General features: G+C 33.4%; 1 long non-coding RNA gene across 1 annotated transcript in view; it reads left to right on the top strand.

Moving 5' to 3' along the window:
• LOC308657490 overlaps nt 1–11913 on the top strand; it is a 460486-nt gene extending 448573 nt beyond the window's left edge. The window contains exon 3 of the long non-coding RNA XR_014023946.1: nt 11859–11913. This is a non-coding gene — a long non-coding RNA (uncharacterized lncRNA). The remainder of the gene's footprint in view (nt 1–11858) is intronic.
• Nucleotides 11914–12598: the final 685 nt, after the last annotated feature.

Raw genomic sequence — 12598 nt, 5'->3', positions numbered from 1 at the left:
AACATAACACACACACACACACACTTTTTTACACTGAGAATGACCAAACGATGAAAATACAAACTAGAAAAAATAAAAATAAAAAGAGGAAGGGATATAAATGTATGGGGAACAGAATTTTAACATATAGCTCGTTATATTATGTTTAAAATGATAGTTACTCATATATAGTACAGCATAAAACTTACTTTCTCTCAATGAAGGATTTATGGATTTTGAAGTTAAGGAAATTTTCTAAGGCAAGTATCCACCCATGAATGTGTACTAACTTATCTATAGTTTTCTATTATATCAGAGAATTTTCAGTTAGCATTATTTAAAAAAAAATTCTAAAATTAAAAAAACTAACATATTCTTTGAAAAATCATTGAAATTATTTTTAAATGCACTCATTATATATACCCAAATCACATAGTAATGAATTTTGGAAAATAAAAAGTAATACGCTATATCTTCCCACAGTCATGAAATGTATTTTGGAGAATATTTTGCCTTCATATTTATCCTTATATATATCTTTGCCTACCTACACAGAGTTTTATTTTTATAAGAAATGATACTGTATATGTTTTTTTTTTAAGAGAGAGAGAGAGAAAAAAATTAGTATTTATTTTTTTAGTTTTGGGTAGACACAACATCTTTATTTTATTTTTATGTGGTGCTGAGGATCAAACCCAGTGCCCCGCGCATGCCAGGCGAGCTGCTACCGCTTGAGCCACATCCCCAGCCCTCTATATGTTTTGTTAATGTAACAAACTATAAAACTTTTTTATGAATTAGTCTGTTGTTCTTCCTTATTTTTTAGTGGTTTCATTGGATAAATAATAAAAAAATACATAAATTTAACATTTATTTATTTATTTTTGCAGCATTGGGGCTTGAACTCAGGAGTTTCTACCACTGAACTACATCCTCAGCTCTTTTTTCATTTTAAGACAGGATCTGTAAGTTGCCTAGTCTGGACTTGAACTTATCTTCTTCCTCCCTCAGCCTCCTCAGTCAGAGTCACTAGGATTACACATATGTAGTCTGCACCTGCCTTTCATTTTGCTTTTTTGTTGAATGTGTCCGCACAAGTTTTTCATAACATTCAATCACTATACTTTCAATACCTATAAGATCTGTAAAGTAACACTTTAATGTACATGATTTGTAAAGATCTGTAAGGTCTATAAAGAAATAACAGTAGCTTTCCTGAATTCCAGCTTCTGTCCACATTTTGTTTGCCATTTCCACATATTTCACCATTATATCTCTTATACTTATTCTAAGGTTTGTTAATAATTTTCTTGCATCTTATGCAACCTCTACTAAGCAGTTTTTACTGAAGCCAGCACTGTAAACACCCTATTTCTTTCAGGTACCAAATTCTGGAACACTTTGTAATGTTAAGTAACAAATCAGCCCAAACTGTAGTGTCTTAAAACAAGAATGAATGCATTTATCCATGAAGGGTCCATGTGTCTCTTGTGGCACATTAGCAGGGCATCTGTATTTGACTACGCGTGATTCCAAAGTGAAAAGACATAGGTTAAGTTCCAAGACAAGAGCACTTTACAAACCTGTGCTTTCATTATGTACCTAAATGTCCCATTGTTCAAATCAAATCATGGTTTACTCCAAAGTAAAACTGGGATGTACCTATTTAAATATATAAATTTAAAATTAGAGAAACTAATAATTATTTTTAGGCTCTTGAAATTTATATTTTGTTTTTAAAAGTCTGCTCTCAAATATTAGAGAATAAAATTCACATAGTCTTTTTTTATAATATTTTTCATTTTTATTATGAATCTGCTTCTTCTGGAATATTGTTTGAAATAATTAAAACATAAACTTTAGTTTATCCAAATGATTAATCAGTTAGGAGAGTAACATTAATGAATTACTTGAAATGCCCATGAATAATATTTAAATATATCTAATAGTTTATTATTAAGATTTTATCACAATTATGGCTATTTTTATTATGCCACTTTAATTTGCATGATATATATTAAATAATTTATAGTATTTCATTATGTACTATGTTATACCTAAAAATAATATGCAATTAATAATATGTTTTCTAATAAATAGTATGTACTGATGATCAAACACTGGTAGTATACATATATTTGTTTTGGACATCTATCACTTTTCTTTGCCATTATTTTTATCTTCTTTTGGTTGGTTGGGGTTATTTTATATATAATGGAACCCTGATAAAATTAGAAACCAAGGAAGTCTTCATGAGACGCAAGTGAGTCTACAAAGGTGCCTATTTAATCTTGGTGTAAAGGCTTGTCTTTTGGTTTATTCCTTTTTTTCTGACTATATGGTACTGACAATCTAGTGGATCTGACAAATTAAATGACAATGATTTGGTAATAGTTGTAATATTTATAAAAGATACAATGAAATCACCATGCAGAAGGATATAATGGATTGTTAAGGAATGTGGTATTTTTACTGAAATATTTCTAAGCAAAATTGGCCTAAAATAGAATATAGCATGAAAAAGATCCATGACCTCTTCAAGAATATTTGATAGTAGAAATTTTACTCTTTTTTTTAACTTCTGGGTATAATAATTGTTCTTAAGGAAAAAAATATAGAATCTTAGTTATATAAGCATCCATTACTTGTCTTAATACTTAAGAGAAATACTTAAGAAAAAATGTGGATGTAGAAAATGCATTACTCATACCATTTCTTTCTTTAAAAATATTTTTCATATCCAAAATTTAAATTAAAACTTCAAAAATATAGACATCATTTTGTAAACAGAAAAATGAGAATATTCTTTTCAAATAATAATTTGTTTACAAATTATTTTATTCTATCTATCCAAATAATAATTTGTTTGCAAATATAATTTTAAACTCTTTGACATAATTCATTTACTTACTGTAGTTCTTAATATATTTGTGCAACCATCCCCACAATCCACATTTCCATTACCTGACTAGAAATCCCTCTCCCATTTGCAGTGACTCTGTATTATCCGCATACCCTCATCTCTCAGCAAAAATAGTCTACTTTCTGTCTGTACAAAATTGCCTATTCTGGAAGTTTCATATAAATGAAATTACATCAAATATGGTTATTATGCCACTTTTGCCCAAAGCATTCAAGGATCATCTATGTTATAGATAATATTTCACCAGTTTTCTTTTTTTGACCAATAATATTTCACTGTACATATTTACCACAGTTTGTTTTTTCATCAATGGAAGGACATTTGGGTTACTTCCATCTTTTGGTTTTTATGAATAATGGTACTATGTACTTGTATGGCTGTACAAATACTTTCATTTCTCTTGGGTAGAAAGTATATTGGAATTACCATGTCTTGAGACAACTCTAAGTTTATTACATTGGAATACTGCCATACTGTTTTTCAAATCAGCTTTAATATGTTTTTTGACCACTTGTATGTCTTCTTTATACTGTGGTTTTGATTTGAATTTCTTTAATAGTTAATGTTAATAATTGGATTTTCGTGGGCTTATTGACCATTTTTGTATCTTCTTTAGGTAAATTTTCTATTAAAACCCTTTACCAATTTTTAAATTACCTTTTTTTCTTAAAAAAAAAAACACAGCTGACTATAGTCAGCTGTTTACAGTTGAATATTCATTCATCAGTGGACTATTGAAAGTAATCTTGTAAGCTCTTCTTGGCTCTTTCCCTAGTTCTGATAAATTCTAATTGCTTTGCTACTTCTCTTATTACTGCCATTATCATGGATCTATGAGCACCCTCTTAATTGATCTTCATCAAGTCCTCTGTTATTTTGACAATGACCTTTAGATGTGTAATCCTCACACTTTGTTCCAAACAAGGTCAGACCTTTCAGACACAGCTACAGAGCTCTTTATTCTTAGTGCCTGGCTGTTTTACAGGAAAGAACTTGTATAGTACAATAAAAGTGGAAGAGCTAAGGCAGCCATGAAATCCACTTCTCCTGTAGTAAATTCTCCCACTAACTCAAAGTTGCTGATGCACCTGGCAATTCCCTTGGTCTTCTTGATTTGTACCTCCATGTACAAAAATACATCAACCCCACGAGTAAGCTTGAGTGTGAGCAGATGTATTCCCAGTGTTCTCTCTTGCCATGCCTCATGTAAACCTCCAGACCTGAGTCAGGACTCTATTTTGAATTCACTGCAAATACAGTTTCTGCTACAGAGTTGGGAAAGCTAGAAATTCTAGCAATCGTCCTCTTGTGGGCTGAAAATGTATTCTGGGAGTTAGTAAAAGAGGGCATTCTTGTCCTAATTCAGAGTTGAGAACCTGAAGTAGTGTCCATATGATAGAATTTAGTAAGGGTCAGAGGCAAGAACAGAATGGGTTGTTTGCTCATAAACCACAAATGTATGGTTCATATTGAGATTTGATGAATATATCAGTTTCCCAGGTCTGTTATTAAAAATACCATAGTCTTAGTGGCTTAAAACAATACAAATTTATTCTCTTAATGATTTGGAGGCTACAATTAAAAGTTAAAGTATTGCTAGGGGTGTTGTCTTTCTGTAGCCTGTTAGGGGTGAAAATTTCCTTCCTTTTCTACCTTTTGGTAGCCCCAGATGTTCATTGGCATATGGCAGCACATCCAAGTTCATCATCACATTGCATTCTCCCTGTGTATGTCTATGTTCTCACATCATCTTTATTCATTGGTTCATTTTAGTTATGCAAAACATTAGGATTTATGTTGACATAATTATAAAAGCATGGAATGTAATTTGTTCTAATTCAGTCCCAGTACTTCCCCTTCTACTCCCCTGCTAACTCCCCATTTCCTTCCCTTTATTCCAGTGATCTTTCTGCTATTTATTTATAATTATTCTAATTAGTGTCTTGTGGATATACATAATGGTGAGATTCACTGTGGTATTTTCATATGTGTACACAGGAAAGTTAGGTTAGCTTCATCCCATTGTTCTTCCCTTATGTGGTCCCTCCTCTTTTTCCCTTAATCCCCTTTATCTACTTCACTGATCATTCTTCTATTTTTTGGAGGGGTGTGCAGTACTAGGGATTGAACTCAGGGGCATTGACCACTTAGCCACATCCCAGTCCTATTTTATATTTTTCTTATTTACAGACAGGGTCTCACTAAGTTGCTTAGTGCCTCACCATTGCTGAGGCTGGCGATCTCCTGCCTCAGCCTCCCAAATCACTCAGATTACAAGTGTGCACCACCTTGCCCATACATTTTTCAATTTTGATGGAATTCCCCTCCCTACTTTTTTTCCCCTTTCTCCTTTTATTTTGGAGAAATGTTATAGCAAACATTCTACTTTTGATTTTTGGGATCTGTTTTCTTGTTTACTTCACTTAGCATGATACTCTCAAGTTCCATCCATTTACCAAAAAACGCCATAATTTTATTTTTGTTTATGGCCAAGTAATACTATATTGTGCATGTATACAACACGTATTTATTCATTAAACTGTTGAAGGGTACCCAAGTTGGTTAGCTTGGCTATTGTGATTATGCAGTTATAAATATTGATGTGGTTATATCCCTATAGAATAATGATTTTAGATCTTTAGTATATATTCTGAGGATTGGGATAGCTGGATTATAAGGTGGTTTCATTACTAGGGTTTTGAGGTATATCCATACTCCTTTCCAGAGTGGTTGCATCAATTTGAAGTCTCACCAACAATGTGTGGGTGTACCTTTTTTACCCACATCCTTAACAGCACTTATTTTAATTTTCGATAATTGCCATTCTGACTGGAGATGATATATCAATGTAGTTTTCTTTTGTATTCCCTTAATTGCTAAAGTAAAGTTGAACATTTTTTAATATATTTTTGACCATTTGTATTTCTTCTTTAAAGAACTGACTCTTTAGGCCGGGCATAGTGGCATCTACCTGCAATCCCAGAGGCTCTGGAGGATGGGCAAGGAGGATCATGAGTTCAAAAGGAACTTCAGCAACTTAGTGAGGCCCTAAGTAATTCTATGAGACCCTGTCTCTGAATAAAATATTTCTTAAAAGGGCTGGAGATATGGCTCAATGTTTAAGCACTTCTGGGTAAAATCCGCGGTACCCGCTCCCAAAAGAAGAATTGTCTCCTAAGTTATTTTGACCATTTATTAATTATTTTTTTCTGTTCAATATTTAAAGTTCTCTTGAGCAAAAGAAGTGATGTCAGAAGAATCACAATACTAGACATCAATTTATACTACAGAGCTAGTATAAACAGTATGGTACTAGCACTAGAACAGACATGAAGACCAATTCAATAGAATATAAGACAAAGAGACAAACCCACATAAATACAGTTCTCTGATAGTAGACAAACTTTCGAAAAACATAGGTCGGATGAAAAGCCTTTTTAATAAATGTTTGGGAAACTGGAAATACATATATAAAAGAATGAATTAGACTCCGATTTTTTACACTACACTAAAGTCAAATTAAAATGGATCAAATATGCAGTAATTAGACAAAAATCTCTGCACCTGCAAGAAGAAACTGAGGACACAACATTCAAACATGTTGTCACAGGAAACCAAATCCCTTAACAAGACACCTAAAGTATAAAAAATGAAACCAGAAACAATAGGTTAGGTAGCATAAAATTAAAGAGGTTCCACACAGTAAAGGAAATAAGGGTGTGAAGAGAGAGCCTACAGAATGGGATAAAATCCTTGCCACCCATAACTCAGATAAAGCATTAATTTCCAAGATAATAAAAAACTCAATAAACAACACCTAAAAAAAGCAATAACCCAATCAATAAATGGGGCTAAATATCTAAACAGGCACACCACAGAAGAATAAATAGGAATATTCAACAAATATATGAAAAAATGTTCAATATCTCTAGCAATTAGAGAAATGCCAATTAAAACTACACTGAGATTTCATTTCACTCCAGTTACAATGGCAATTATCAAGAATACAAGTAACAACAAATGTTGATGAGAATGTGGGGAAAGGGTTCATTCATACATTGCTGATAGAAATGTAAATTGTTGAAAACATTTTGGAAAGCAGTGTAGACATTCCTCAGAAAACTTGGAATGGAGCCATGATTTGACCCAGTTGTACCACTCCTTTGTATATATCCAAATGATTAAAATTCAGCATACTACAGTGACATAGCCACATCAATGTCTGTAGCAGCTCAATTCACAATAGCTAAGCAATGGGACCAACCTAGATGTCCTTCAACAAATGAATGGATTAAGAAAATGTGATATATATACACAATGAAATATTACTCAGCCATAAAGAAGAATGATTTTATGGAATTTTCTGGGAAATAGTTGGAACTGGAAACTATCATGCTATGTGAAATAAGCCAATCCCCCCAAAACACAGGTTGAATGCTCTCTATGATTTTTGCATTCTGACACACAGTAAGGCAGTGGGAGAAAAGAATAGAAGTTCATTGGAGTAGACAAAGGGAAATGAAGGGAAGGAAGTGAGGATAGGAATAACAAAGACAGTAGAGTGAATAAAACAGAATTTTCTTAAGTGCATTTATGAATACACAAGTGGTAAAACTCCTCATCATTTACATGGCAAAAGAGGGATCCTAATTAGAATAAGTTATATTCCATGTGTGTATAATATGTCAAAATACACTCTACTGTCATGTATATCTAAAGAGAACATATAAAAAATTCCATTTATATATATATATATATATATATATATATATATACACATAGATAAATATATATGGCAGTATATACATGTAATTTTATATATATAACTTTTTTTGATTGTATATGATGAAATGTCCTTTATCCTTGGGAAAAAAATTCCTGTTTTAGTGTGATTTTTTAAGTCAATTCAGTACTATTTTTTTAGTATTTTTTTTTTGCATTGATATTCACCAAAGATATTGGCTTGTATTCTTGTGATCTTTTCTTAGTGGGTTTTGGGATTTGGATGATGATTACTGTCTGTTTCATAAAGTGATTTTGAAAGTGTTTCTTCTTCTTCTATATTTTTTAAAAAATTAGGATTGGTAGTAATTCTTTGAATTCTTGGCAGCATTCACCCATGAGGTCATTTTGGTTCTTTATTTCTTTTCTTTTTGTTTCCATTTTTTCTTGGAGGGTGAAGGAAGCTTTGGATTACTAATTAAATAACTTATTATTGGTCCATTATTTTTCATCTTGATTTGATTTTGTCATGCTGCATGTCTCTAGGAATATATTCAATTCTAGATTATCCAAAATGTTGGCATGTATTCACAATAGTCCTTTATGGTCCATTTTATTTCTGAAGCATCTGTTGTATCTCTCATTTCTTATTTTATTTATTTCAGTCTTCATTATTTTTTTAGTAGTGAGACTAAGGGTTTATTGATTTTGTGTTTTCAAAATGCAACTCTTAATTTTGTCAAAATTGCCTGGTGTTTTCTATTCTTTATTCAATTCTGCTCATATTATTTATTTTATTCTGCTAAAGTTAAGTCTTGCTAGTTTGTTTTTCTAGTTCCTTTATACAAAAAGGCAGTTTATTTCAGATTTTTTAAAAATGTGGAAATTCATTTCTGTAAAATTTCTTCTTAGGAATTTTGTGCTGCATTTCATAGGTTTTGGCATTCTATTTTTTCATCTGTTTCTCACAAGAGTCTTGTTCAACCCCTTTGATTTCCTTTTTTGAGCCACAGGTTGTTCAAGAAAGTGTCCTGTAATTCTTAGTATTGGAGAAATTTTTAAAAATATATATTCCTGCTGTTGATGATTTCTAGTGTTATCCCATTAATTAATGAAAAAAATACTCAAAATGATTTTGATCTTCTAAAATTTGTTATGTTTTACTTGGGGATATAACATATGCTCTACCTTAAAGAATTATCTCTGTGTGCTTAAAAAAAATGGACTTTGACCCCATGGAAGAACAGCAGTGTCTTTGGCTTCATGGGATGAGAATTCATCAGTAGGCACCTGGGCTGCTCTGTAGGCTGGGCTCAGTATTGGTGAGGACTGGGGGACGTTGGCAGCCAGTACTGCAATTGTCCATAGTAGTATTGGGAGTGTTTAAGTCCTCTGTGCCCAGACTCTCTGCATCCCACTGCTCTCCTTTTCTCCCATAGAGGAAAGCTACAGCCAAGAAGACTTACCTTTGTTCTACGTTATGCCAATATAAGAATTGGGTATTATAAGTAAAATGCCTCCTATATTTTCCTATGTAATCATTCTAAGTTTTGTGCTCCACTGGTTGGCTGCAGCTTCTTAATTGTAGTCCAGAGCTATCTCAGAGCTATTTTTGTCTTGGGTAGTTGTTACTTGATTGTTTTAGTAGAGGGGGCAAAGGGTGGTGGTTCCTAGCCTGCCATCTTGGTGATGTCACTTCTTAAACTTGTTCCTTTAGGACTGCTGTAGTTACACAACTCCCCCTCAATGTGCAATGTACAATAATAATAACTAATTATCCATTTTTATGAAGCACTGCAAAGTACTATGAACCTTTTGTCAGATTTATGGTTTGGTTACTTTGGAACATTGTTTTATCTTTTCATTTGTTGTTGTTTTAAGCTTTAATCTTTTGCCTATGACAGACATTTCTTGCAGCAGTAGCAACTGAAAAATGCCTCAATATAACTGTAGTGGTAAATTTTGTGTAGTTTTCCAACATATCTGAAAACTTTCAACAATATAATATTGTTTATTGGGTCTATCAAGTACAAACTTTTGCTCATGAGTCAGGTGAATTATAGGTCTGAGAGCATGGCATATTTACTCGAAAGGAAGGCTTCATCTTCTCTGCTTTCAACTCTGAGAAATGCAGGCAGTCTTTCAAGGAGTTCTCTTTACTGGCGTCTAGCAGTGTGGGCAGTGGCACTTTGCTGAGCAAGACTCATGTCATTGAGCACATAACTCTTAATTACAAAAAGATCATCACGGAGTTAAAAATCTACAGGGAAATTAAAAGACCTGTACCAGAAAACCCTGATGGGGAGATCTGCTTTACACAAATTAAATTGACTTATGTTACCCAAACAGTCCCAATGATTTCAACAGTCTGTCTTCTTACAGTGAAGACCAGTTTTAACTATATAGTTCATTGCCTTAAAAGATATGGATGTGTCCAAATAAGGAACAAATATGCAAAAATTTCCTGATTAAGGGATAAAAAGTAATGGTAGATCGACCCAGTTAGACTGTGAATCTTTTGAAAAAAGAAATATTTATGTATACTCTTTATCTTAATGGAAGTTGTTTTTTAAGTTTATTTTGCTTAGTATTCTGGACTCTTTGGAAGTAAAGTTTTCTCTCAATTCAAACAGTAAAATTTTCATTTGGCAGCAAAAGAATATTATAAAAACTGTCTTGTGATAAACTTAAAAAAATGAAAGATTAGTGGCATTTCAAAACACGTGTTGTTCATGCTATCAAGCTTAATTCTGTGAGAATAAATGCAATTACTGATCACACATGGCATGCCATGAGTAATGCATAAATCTAAGATATACATATATATGTATATCTATATATATGCACATATATGTATATATAAATATTGTATATATAAAGTATATCACATATCAGAAGTATATTACTTTTATGAATGATAATATTAAAATATTGGAAAGAAGGAAGATCAAGTAGCATGGGTCATAGGATGTAGGGCTAGAATGTCAGGAGATATGATTAATATGTACAACAACCATCTATTTCATACTTCAGCATTTTATATCTATAGTTGCTCATATTTTAAATGGTTACCCTTTCTTAATATTTAGTACTTTTAGTACTAAATTTAGTACTAAAAGTGTAACAGGGCAATATTACCAAAATAAATGTGTCACAGTGCTTATGGAAAGAACAGCTAGATATTATAGGGCTCTATGGAATTTCTAGACTAGTCATTTCAGAATTGTTTCAGGCATCAAAGGGAACATTAGGTGATTGTACCCATACTGAACAGCTAAAATCCTGATATTTATGGACAACCAAATGAATGAAAAATGCAGAAAAATTGAAGTAGAAGAATAAGTTAGTTAAAAACTGGTAAGAGTCAAGTTCTGGAATAGAATATTAACACCACCAAGCTGCTTATAGAAATCTGACCTGCTGCTGAGCCTCAGCACTAAAGAAAGAATAGATGCATGAGAAGCAGAGCAATGATTGAATAATTGGGAATGAAGTTGTGGGAATGAAGGCATTGGATTGGGAGAAAATAGCCTGAAATATTCCTTTAATGTCCACTCAGTGTCTGACAAACCTTAAGTGTCTGTTCCATTAACACCACCATTAAAGGTTTGCTACTTTCCAGAGACTTATTGAACTGCCCAACTATTAGTAGTTTCATGGCACTGAATACACACTTTAGTTTTTCTGTCTGTGTTGTTTTCAATTTACATGTTTTTTTTTTTTTTGTTTTTGTTTTTTAATGTACTGGCCTGTGAGATTTTCAAGAGGAAAATGTTTCCTTAATAACCCATCCACCAAACATAAACATACAGACACACACCCATACAGGTAGCACCAATAGCATTATATACAGGATAAAAGTAAACTTTAAGTTTTAGATACATAAATATTTATTAAATAAATTAAATAAAACAAGTAGATTATGTTTTGGAAACATTTACATTAAAAATAAGGTCAAACTTCAGGTTATTTCTATTCAATATTTGTAACTTACATGATTGATTTTAAGTAGACTTCTCTTTGAATATTTCTCCAAAAACACTGTGCTTAACAACCCGTAGAATACTATCTGTGAAGCATATATTTGCAAATAGTGAATATAGTCTTTGTAAGCTAATTTATGTTATTCAGTTGTAACTAAAGGATGTGATCAAATTTAGAGTTAAACAATTTCTGAGACTTCACGTGAATATATATAGGGTTAGAGTTATTGTCGCGACCCCTTGCCCGCAAGGAAAACGCAACAACAGGAATCTTCTTTCAGCCGTTTATTCAGGCCCCTGATGTTTCTTCTTCTCTCTCTCGGACGCCCCTCCCAGCCTTAATAAAGCATCCCAAGCCCCAATGCGAAGCTGCTACGTGGAGCTTTCTCATAGGGTGTTAAAGAATCACGTGCCAACTCTCCCAAATAAGGAGTTGTTTGTCACAGACCACAGCGGAGCCAGCGCCATCTTGTAATGGTGACCACAGTCCGAAGAAACGGCTCACCACAGTTCCCCCTTTTGTTTTCTAAGAACAACACAGGAGAGAGTAGAGGTCCTATCCCACTGTGCAGAAGTGGCTGCATAGTATGGCTCAGCCCCAAGGAGGCGCCTTCCCCAGATCTGAGGCCATATCAGCCGACGCTTTTCTCCGTGGGACGGGGCGTGGACGCGTCTAACCCGCATACAATAGGACATGCTCTCCTTGAGGTCCACTTCAAGGATCACTCAAGTGCAGTGCCTTGCCTCGCATCCTGTATCGTGACGATGGTGGACGAAGGGGGATAGCTAAGGCTGAACTGTGGCTGTATAGAAATACAACGATAAACAAGTTGATAACACCCTAAAAGAAAGGCACGGGTCTTAAGGCGATAGAAAAGCACTAGTGTGGAAACCCATCTGCGTGCAATGGTAGGAAAGCCGGCAGAGTGCAAGGGCTTTCCAACACTAAGAGAATAACAAGGAAAGACATGTCGATCCCAGTGCAATGTCC

Source organism: Spermophilus citellus (assembly GCF_964194105.1).
Source record: "Spermophilus citellus genome assembly, chromosome: 1".
NCBI classification, from domain to species: Eukaryota; Metazoa; Chordata; class Mammalia; order Rodentia; family Sciuridae; genus Spermophilus; species Spermophilus citellus.
Note: the sequence above shows the minus strand (reverse complement) of the source record. Positions and strands in the feature narration are given on the sequence as shown.